At 40.9% G+C, this 10726-nt stretch overlaps 1 non-coding gene across 1 annotated transcript; it reads right to left on the bottom strand.

Moving 5' to 3' along the window:
* Positions 1-3847: 3847 nt before the first annotated feature.
* On the bottom strand, positions 3848-3955 carry LOC130942541 (small nucleolar RNA R71). The gene has a single exon (XR_009071109.1). It is a non-coding gene; the product is annotated as a small nucleolar RNA R71 (small nucleolar RNA).
* Positions 3956-10726: the final 6771 nt, after the last annotated feature.

The following is a 10726-nucleotide window of genomic DNA, read 5'->3' as shown; positions in this document are numbered from 1 at the left end:
TTCTGGCTGAAATTGAGGGACCTGAGCAAAAATCTGATTCAGAGACCAAAAAGGACTGCAGATGCTGTTGGATTCTGACCTCCCTGCACTCGAAGTGGATTTTCTGGAGCTATAGAAGCCCGATTGGCGCGCTCTCAACGGCGTTGGAAAGTAGACATCCTGGGCTTTCCAGCAATATATGATAGTCTATACTTTGCCCAAGATTTGATGGCCCAAACCGGCGTTCAAAGTCACCTCAAGAAATCCCAGCGTTAAACGCTGGAACTGGCACCCAAATGGGAGTTAAACGCCCAAACTGGCACCAAAGCTGGCGTTTAACTCCAAGAAGAGTCTCTGCACGAAAAATGCTTCATTGCTCAGTCCAAGCACACACCAAGTGGGCCCGGAAGTGGATTTTTATGTCATTTACTCATTTCTGTACACCTTAGGCTACTAGTTTTCTATAAGTAGGACCTTTTACTATTGTATTAAGAATCTTCGGATCTTTGGAACCTTTTTTCTTTAGATCTTTTGATCACTTTGGGAGGCTGGCCATTTGGCCATGCCTAAACCTTATGCTTATGTATTTTCAACGGTGGAGTTTCTACACACCATAGATTAAGGTGTGGAGCTCTGCTGTACCTCGAGTATTAATGCAATTACTATTGTTCTTCCATTCAATTTCGCTTGTTCTTTGTCCAAGATATCACTTGTTCTTCAACTTGATGAAGGTGATGATTGTCACGAATCATCACCATTCTCACTCATGAATAAGGTGACTGACAACCATTCTTGTTCTACAAGCATCTGAGGCTTAGTGAATATCTCTTGGATTCCTGATAACACGATGCATGGTTGATCGCCTGACAACCGAGTGCTCGCCTGACAAACGAGCCAGCCATTCCATGAGATCAGAGTCTTCATGGTATAGGCGAGAACTGATGGCAGCATTCAAGAGAATCCGGAAGGTCTAACCTTGTCTGTGGTATTCTGAGTAGGATTCAATGACTGAATGACTGTGACGTGCTTCAAACCCTGAGGGCGGGGCGTTAGTGACAGACGCAAAAGAATCACTGGATTCTATTCCGGCCTGATTGAGAACCGACAGATGAATTCCGCTATGCTGTGACAGAGCATATGCAATCGCTTTCACTGAGAGGATGGGAGGTAGCCACTGACAATGGTGAAACCCTTGCTTAAGCTTGCCATGGAAAGGAGTAAGAAGGATTGGATGAAGGCAGTAGGAAAGTAGAGAGACGGAAGGGAAGGCATCTTCATGCGCTTATCTGAAGTTCCTACCAATGAATTACATAAGTATCACTATCTTTATCTTTTATGTTATTTTCGTTCATCATCATATACATTTGAGTTTGCCTGACTAAGATTTACAAGATGACCATAGCTTGCTTCAATACTAACAATCTCTGTGGGATCGACCCTTACTCGCGTAAGGTTTATTACTTGGACAACCCAGTGCACTTGCTGGTTAGTAGTGCGAAGTTGTGTAATGCCATGGTATTGAGCTACCACGTTTTTGGAGCCATTACCGGGGATTATGAGAGTTGTGAAAAAGTATTGTTCACAATTTCGCGCACCAAGTTTTTGGCGCCGTTGCCGGGGATTGTTCAAGTTTTGAGCAAGCTTTTGGTAACATCAGTGCCAAGATCCGGCAACAACACCAATTTTCGGCGTTATTGCCAGGGATTGTTCTAGTTTGGACAACAAACGGTTCATCTTGTTGCTTAGATTAGGTATTTATTTTTTTCGAAATTCTTGAAGATGAATTCTAGAGTTTCATGATGATTTGTTGAAATCTGGCTGGCTGAGAAGCCATGTCTAATCTGATTGGACCGAGGTTTCAACTTATCACCACAAGAGCTTGTTGATTTTCATCAATTTTGCTTTTGGAGCAGTGATCTGCTAAGGCTTGGCTGGCCTTTGGCCATGTCTAGTGTTTTGGACCGAAGCTTTCTTTGAAAGCTTGGCTGGCTGTGAAGCCATGTCTAATTCCTGGACCGGAGTCTTAGACTAGCATTGCACTGATTCCTGGAATTCTCATTAAGAATTTTGATATCTTTTTCCACTCAATTTTCGAAAAACATAAAAAATTTCAAAAAAATCATAAAAAAAAAACCAAAAAAATATTTGATGTCTCTTGCTTAAGTCTAGTGTCTCATCTTAAGTTTGGTGTCAATTGCATGCATTCATGTGTCTTAAGGATCTTCAAGTATTTTTTGATGATTTCTTACTCTGATCTTTGAATTCTTTTGGCTTGAGTGTCTATGTGTCTCATATAGTGTCAGTAGTATACAAAACTGCTAAGTTTGGTGTCTTGCATGCATTATTATTTGACTCTTGTTGCATTTTGATTATTAAAAATCCAAAAATATTTTTAATTTGTGTCTTTTCAAGTCAATGATACAAAGAATTAAAGATTTAGAACATGCTGCAGAGGAATTATACAGAAAAAGCTGAGCATTCAAAAATGCCCAGTGAAGAAGACAGACTGGCGTTTAAACGCCAGCCAGGGTACCTGGTTGGGCGTTTAATGCCCAAAGAGGTAGCATTTTGGGCGTTAAACGCCAGAATGTATACCATTCTGGGCGTTTAACGCCAGGATGGTGCCAGGGGGAAGATTTTGTTTTCAAAATCAATTTTTTTTCAAGTTTTCAAAGTTTTCAAAATCAAATCTTTTTCAAATCATATCTTTTCAATCAAATGTTTTCAAAATCAATTTCTTTCCTTTTTCAAAGATACTTCCTAACAATTAATGATTTGATTGAACATCTCAAATTTGTTACCTTTTCTGTTGAGAAAGGTTTAATGTTTGAATCATATCTTTTCTTGTTAGGCAAGTCACTAATTTTCAAAATCAAATCTTTTAAAATTATTTTCAAAACATATCTTTTAAAATTGTTTTCAAATCATATCTTCTCAATCACATTTTTTTTAAACCAATCATATCTTCTTAATCACATCTTTTTCAAAATAAGTTTTCAATCAAATCTTTTTGATTTCTAATTTCAAAATTTTTTTTAAAAATCATTTGATTTCTTTTCCACTCTCAATTTTCGAAAATTATCAATCAATTTTTCAAAATGTTTTTAAAATCTTTTTAATTGAATTTTCGAAAATTCTCTTCCCTCCTTCCCACATCCTTCTATTTATGGAGTACTACTCCTTCTTAATGCACAATTCGAACTCTATCTAATCAAGTTCGAATTCTTCTACCTTCTTTTCTTCTATTTTTCTTTTCCTCTGACACTTCAAGGAATCTCTATACTGTGACATAGAGGATTCCACATTTTTTTCTCTTCTCTTTCATATGAGCAGGAGCAGAGACAAAGGCATTCTTGTTGAAGCTGACCCTGAACCTGAGAGGACCTTGAAGAGAAAGCTAAGAGAAGCTAAAGCACAACTCTCTTTAGAGGACCTGACCGAATTCTTCAAGGAAGAAGAACACATGGCAGCCGAAAACAACAACAATGCCAACAATGCAAGGAAGGTGCTGGGTGACTTCACTGCACCTACTCCTGATTTCTATGGGAGAAGCATCTCTATCCCTGCCATTGGAGCAAACAACTTTGAGCTTAAGCCTCAATTAGTTTCTCTAATGCAACAGAATTGCAAGTTCCATGGACTTCCAATGGAAGATCCTCATAAGTTCTTAGCTGAATTCTTGCAAATCTGTGACACAGTCAAGACTAATGGGGTTGACCCTGAGGTCTATAGACTGATGCTATTCCCTTTTGCTGTAAGAGACAGAGCTAGACTATGGTTGGACTCTCAACCTAAAGAAAGCCTGGACTCTTGGGAAAAGCTAGTCAATGCCTTCTTGGCAAAGTTCTTTCCACCTCAAAGATGGAGTAAGCTTAGAGTGGAAGTCCAAACCTTCAGACAGAAGGATGGAGAATCCCTCTATGAAGCTTGGGAAAGATACAAACAATTAATCAGAAGATGTCCCTCAGACATGCTTTCTGAATGGAGCATCATAGGTATCTTCTATGATGGTCTCTCTGAACTATCCAAGATGTCTTTGGATAGCTCTGCTGGAGGATCTCTTCATCTGAAGAAGACGCCAGCAGAAGCTCAAGAGCTGATTGAAATGGTTGCAAATAACCAATTCATGTACACTTCTGAAAGGAATCCTGTGAACAATGGGACTAATCAGAAGAAAGGAGTTCTTGAGATTGATACTCTGAATGCCATACTGGCTCAGAACAAGATATTGACTCAACAAGTCAATTTGATTTCTCAAAGTCTGTCTGGAATGCAAAATGCACCTGGCAGTACTAAGGAAGCTTCATCTGAGGAAGAAGCTTATGATCCTGAGAATCCTTCAATGGAAGAGGTGAATTACCTAGGAGAACCCTATGGAAATACCTATAATTCTTCATGGAGAAATCACCCAAATTTCTCTTGGAAGAATCAAGAGAGACCTCAACAAGGTTTCAATAACAATAATGGTGGAAGAAACAGGTTTAGCAATGGCAAGCCTTTTCCATCATCTTCTCAGCAACAGACAGAGAGTTCTAAGCAGAGTACTTCTGACTTAGCAACAATGGTCTCTGATCTAATAAAGACCACTCAAAGTTTCATGACTGAAACAAGGTCCTCCATTAGGAATTTGGAAGGACAAGTGGGTCAGCTGAGCAAGAAAATTACTGAACTCCCTCCTAGCACTCTCCCAAGCAATACAGAAGAAAATCCAAAAGGAAAGTGCAAAGCCATAAACATGGCCGAATATGGAGAGGAAAGAGAGGAAGTGGACGCCACTGAGGAAGACCTCAATGGGCGTGCACCAATCTCCTCTGGGTTCCCCAATGAGGAACCATGGGAATCTGAGGCTCAAAATGAGACCATAGAGATTCCATTGGACTTGCTTCTGCCTTTCATGAGCTCTGATGAGTATTCTTCCTCTGAAGAGGATGAGTATGTCACTGAAGAGCAAGTTGCTAAATACCTTGGAGCAATCATGAAGCTAAATGACAAGTTATTTGGAAATGAGACTTGGGAAGATGAACCTCCCTTGCTCACAAAAGAACTGGATGACTTGTCTAGGCAGAAACTACCTCAAAAGAGGCAGGATCCTGGGAAGTTTTCTATACCTTGTACCATAGGCACCATGACCTTCAAGAAGGCCTTGTGTGACTTAGGGTCAAGTGTAAACCTCATGCCCCTCTCTGTAATGGAGAAATTAGGGATCTTTGAGGTGCAAGCTGCAAGAGTCTCATTAGAGATGGCAGACAATTCAAGAAAACAAGCTTATGGACTTGTAGAGAATATTTTGGTTAAGATTGAGGACCATTACATCCCTACTGATTTCATAGTCCTAGAGACTGGGAAGTGCATGGATGAATCCATCATCCTTGGCAGACCCTTCCTAGCCACAGCAAAGGCTGTGATTGATGTTGATAGAGGAGAGTTGATCATTCAAGTGAATGAGGAATCCTTGGTGTTTAAAGCCCAAGGACATCCCTCTATCATCATGGAGAGGAAGCATGAAGAGCTTCTCTCAAAACAGAGCCAAGCAGAGCCCCCACAGTCAAACTCTAAGTTTGGTGTTGGGAGGCCACAACCAAACTCTAAGTTTGGTGTTGAACCCCCACATTCAAACTCTAAGTTTGGTGTTGGGAGGTTCCAACACGGTTCTGAGTATTCCTGAGGCTCCATGAGAGTCCTCTGTCAAGCTAATGACATTAAAGAAGCGCTTGTTGGGAGGCAACCCAATGTTTTATAGTTAACTATTTTCTTTTGTTATTTTATCTTTTTTGTAGGTTGATGATCATAAGAAGTCACAAAAACAATGAAAAAAGCAAAAACAGAATGAAAAACAGGAAGAAAAATAGCACACCCTGGAGGAGGAAGCTGCTGGCGTTTAAACGCCAGTAAGCCTAGCAGTTGGGCGTTTAACGCCCAGTCTGGCACCATTCTGGGCGTTTAACGCCAGAAAGGGGCACCAGACTGGCGTTAAACGCCAGTAAAGGGCTAGAACCTGGCGTTAAACGCCAGGAATGGGCACCAGCCCGGCGTTTAACGCCAGAAATGGCTCAAAACGTGAATTTTGATGCCATTTGGTGCAGGGATGACTTTTCCTTGACACCACAGGATCTGTGGACCCCACAGGACCCCCACCCACCCCACCATCACTCTCTCTCTTCTTCCCCCATTCACCAATCACCTCAACACCTCTTCCCCAAAAACCCTTCACCTATCAAATCCCATCTTTCTCTTCACCACTCACATCCATCCTTCATAAATCCCCACCAACCTCACCCTTCAAATTCAAACCACTTTCCCTCCCAAACCCACCCATAATGGCCGAACCATTACCCCCCTCTCTCCTATATATACCCTTCTTCAACTCTTCATTTTCACACAACCTAAACACCACTTCTCCCCCTCTTTAGCCGAACACACCACCATCTCCCTCTTCCTCATTTCTTCTTCTTCTACTCTCTTCTTTCTTCTTTTGCTCGAGGACGAGCAAACATTTTAAGTTTGGTGTGGTAAAAGCGTTGCTTTTTCATTTTTCCATAACCATTATGGCATCCAAGGCCGGAAAAACCTCTAGAAAGAGGAAAGGGAAGGCAAAAGCTTCCACCTCCGAGTCATGGGAGATGGATAGATTCCTCTCAAGGGTGCATCAAGCCCACTTCTATGAAGTTGTGGCCTTGAAGAAGGTGATCCCCGAGGTCCCCTTTTCACTCAAAAAGGGTGAATACCCGGAGATCCGACATGAGATCCGAAGAAGAGGTTGGGAAGTTCTTACCAACCCCATTCAACAAGTCGGAATCTTGATGGTTCAAGAGTTCTATGCCAATGCATGGATCACCAAGAACCATGACCAAAGTGTGAACCCGAATCCAAAGAATTATCTCACTATGGTTCGGGGGAAATACTTGGATTTTAGTCCGGAGAGTGTGAGGGTGGCGTTCAACTTGCCTATGATGCAAGGAGATGAGCATCCTTATACAAGAAGGGTCAACTTTGATCAAAGGTTGGACCAAGTCCTCACAATCATATGTGAAGAGGGCGCACAATGGAAGCAAGATTCAAGAGGAAAGCCGGTTCAATTGAGAAGGCATGACCTCAAGCCCGTGGCTAGAGGATGGTTAGAGTTCATACAACGCTCAATCATTCCCACTAGCAACCGGTCCGAAGTTACCATAGACCGGGCTATCATGATCCATAGCATCATGATTGGAGAAGAAATAGAGGTTCATGAGGTTATAGCCCAAGAACTCTACAAGGTGGCGGATAAGTCCTCTACCTTAGCAAGGTTAGCCTTTCCTCACCTCATTTGTCACCTCTGTTATTCAGTTGGAGTTGACATAGAGGGAGACATCACCATTGATGAGGATAAGCCCATTACCAAGAAAAGGATGGAGCACACAAGAGACCCCTCTCATCATGAGATCCCTGAGATTCCTCAAGGGATGCACTTTCCTCCACAAAACTATTGGGAGCAACTGAACACCTCCCTAGGAGAACTGAGTTCCAACATGGGACAACTAAGGGTGGAGCATCAAGAACACTCCATCATCCTTCATGAAATTAGAGAAGACCAAAGAATCATGAGGGAGGAGCAACAAAGACAAGGAAGAGACATTGAGGAGCTCAAGCACTCCATAGGACCTTCAAGAGGAAGGAAGAGCCGCCATCACTAAGGTGGACCCGTTCTTTGATTTCCTTGTTATTTGTTCTTCTGTTTTTCGAATTTTATGCTTATGTTTATCCATGTTTGTGTCTTATGATCATTAGTGTCTTAGTGTCTATGCCTTAAAGTTATGAATGTCCTATGAATCCATCACCTTTCTTGAATAAAAACGTGCTTAAATTGAAAAGAAAAAGAATTGCATGAAATTTGAATTTTATAGCAGTTTAATCATTTTGATGTGGTGGCATTACTTTTGTCTTCTGAATGTATGCTTAAACAGTGCATATGTCTTTTGAATTTGTGGTTCATGAATGTTGGCTCTTGAAATAATGATGAAAAAGGAGACATGTTACTGAGGATCTGAAAAATCATTAAAAATGATTCTTGAAGCAAGAAAAAGCAGTGAATACAAAAAAAAAGAGGCGAAAAAAAAAATCGAAAAAAAAAGAAAAAAAAAAGAAAGAAAAAGAAAGAAATAAGAGTTGTGATCCAAGGCAAATAAGAGTGTGCTTAAGAATCCTGGACACCTCTAATTGGGGACTTTAGCAAAGCTGAGTCACAATCTGAAAAGGTTCACCCAATTATGTGTCTGTGGCATGTATGTATCCGGTGGTAATACTGGAAGACAGAGTGCTTTGGGCCACAGCCAAGACTCAATAAATAGCTATGTTCAAGAATCATCATACTTTACTAGGAGAATCATTAACACTATCTGAATTCTAAGTTCCTAAAGAAGCCAATCATTCTGAATTTCAAAGGATAGAGTGAGATGCCAAAATTATTCAGAGGCAAAAAGTTAAAAGCCCCGCTCATCTAATTAATACTGATCTTCATAGATGTTTTTGGAGTTCATTGCATATTCTCTTCTTTTTATCTTATTTGATCTTCAGTTGCTTGGGGACAAGCAACAATTTAAGTTTGGTGTTGTGATGAGCGGATAATTTGTACACTTTTTGGCATTGTTTCTAGTATGTTTTTAGTATGATCTAGTTAGTTTTTAGTATATTTTTATTAATTTTTAGTTAAAATTCACTTTTCTGGACTTTACTATGAGTTTGTGTGTTTTTCTGTGATTTCAGGTATTTTCTGGCTGAAATTGAGGGACCTGAGCAAAAATCTGATTCAGAGACCAAAAAGGACTGCAGATGCTGTTGGATTCTGACCTCCCTGCACTCGAAGTGGAGTTTCTGGAGCTACAGAAGCCCAATTGGCGCGCTCTCAACGGCGTTGGAAAGTAGACATCCTGGGCTTTCCAGCAATATATGATAGTCCATACTTTGCCCAAGATTTGATGGCCCAAACTGGCGTTCAAAGTCACCTCAAGAAATCCCAGCGTTAAACGCTGGAACTGGCACCCAAATGGGAGTTAAACGCCCAAACTGGCACCAAAGCTGGCGTTTAACTCCAAGAAGAGTCTCTGCACGAAAAATGCTTCATTGCTCAGCCCAAGCACACACCAAGTGGGCCCGGAAGTGGATTTTTATGTCATTTACTCATTTCTGTACACCTTAGGCTACTAGTTTTCTATAAGTAGGACCTTTTACTATTGTATTAAGAATCTTCGGATCTTTGGAACCTTTTTTCTTTAGATCTTTTGATCACTTTGGGAGGCTGGCCATTCGGCCATGCCTAAACCTTATGCTTATGTATTTTCAACGGTGGAGTTTCTACACACCATAGATTAAGGTGTGGAGCTCTGCTGTACCTCGAGTATTAATGCAATTACTATTGTTCTTCCATTCAATTTCGCTTGTTCTTTGTCCAAGATATCACTTGTTCTTCAACTTGATGAAGGTGATGATTGTCACGAATCATCACCATTCTCACTCATGAATAAGGTGACTGACAACCATTCTTGTTCTACAAGCATATGAGGCTTAGTGAATATCTCTTGGATTCCTGATAACACGATGCATGGTTGATCGCCTAACAAACGAGCCAGCCATTCCGTGAGATCAGAGTCTTCGTGGTATAGGCGAGAACTGATGGCAGCATTCAAGAGAATCCGGAAGGTCTAACCTTGTCTGTGGTATTCTGAGTAGAATTCAATGACTGAATGACTGTGACGTGCTTCAAACCCTGAGGGCGGGGCGTTAGTGACAGACGCAAAAGAATCACTGGATTCTATTCCGGCCTGATTGAGAACCGACAGATGAATTCCGCTATGCTGTGACAGAGCATATGCAATCGCTTTCACTGAGAGGATGGGAGGTAGCCACTGACAATGGTGAAACCCTTGCTTAAGCTTGCCATGGAAAGGAGTAAGAAGGATTGGATGAAGGCAGTAGGAAAGCAGAGAGACGGAAGGGAAGGCATCTTCATGCGCTTATCTGAAGTTCCTACCAATGAATTACATAAGTATCACTATCTTTATCTTTTATGTTATTTTCGTTCATCATCATATACATTTGAGTTTGCCTGACTAAGATTTACAAGATGACCATAGCTTGCTTCAATACTAACAATCTCCGTGGGATCGACCCTTACTCGCGTAAGGTTTATTACTTGGACGACCCAGTGCACTTGCTGGTTAGTTGTGCGAAGTTGTGTAATGCCATGGTATTGAGCTACCACGTTTTTGGAGCCATTACCGGGGATTATGAGAGTTGTGAAAAAGTATTGTTCACAATTTCGCGCACCAAACACTCACAATCAAATAAAAGTAGAAAGGTGGATAAGATTGAACTGAAAAGATAATATATATATATATATAAGATCAGAGTTCCAAAAATGCAATTAACAAGCTCTAGGCTTGGTCTACGAAGCAAAGACCGATCAGAGTATACATATACATATATATACACCCTAAAGTAACCCAAAACATAAAAGTGACAACCTTTTTCTCCGTGTCAACCTCTAAGAGGGACAAACATAAAACATATATACAGTGAAGATACAAATATATAACAACTTTACCAAAATATAACTCCCCAAAGAACAACTCTTCACTTCAGAAAGCTCCCCGCATGCCTCGGCGAGGTGTCTCACATCTTGCATCTGAAAACCATGAAATATGTATGGGGTGAGAACCAGAGGTTCTCAGCATGGTAACGGTGCCCACATAACTAACATATAAGGTCTCAAAAA

This window comes from Arachis stenosperma, chromosome 7, assembly GCF_014773155.1.
Source record: "Arachis stenosperma cultivar V10309 chromosome 7, arast.V10309.gnm1.PFL2, whole genome shotgun sequence".
Classification (NCBI taxonomy): Eukaryota; Viridiplantae; Streptophyta; class Magnoliopsida; order Fabales; family Fabaceae; genus Arachis; species Arachis stenosperma.
This window is presented reverse-complemented; position numbering and strand designations above follow the sequence as displayed.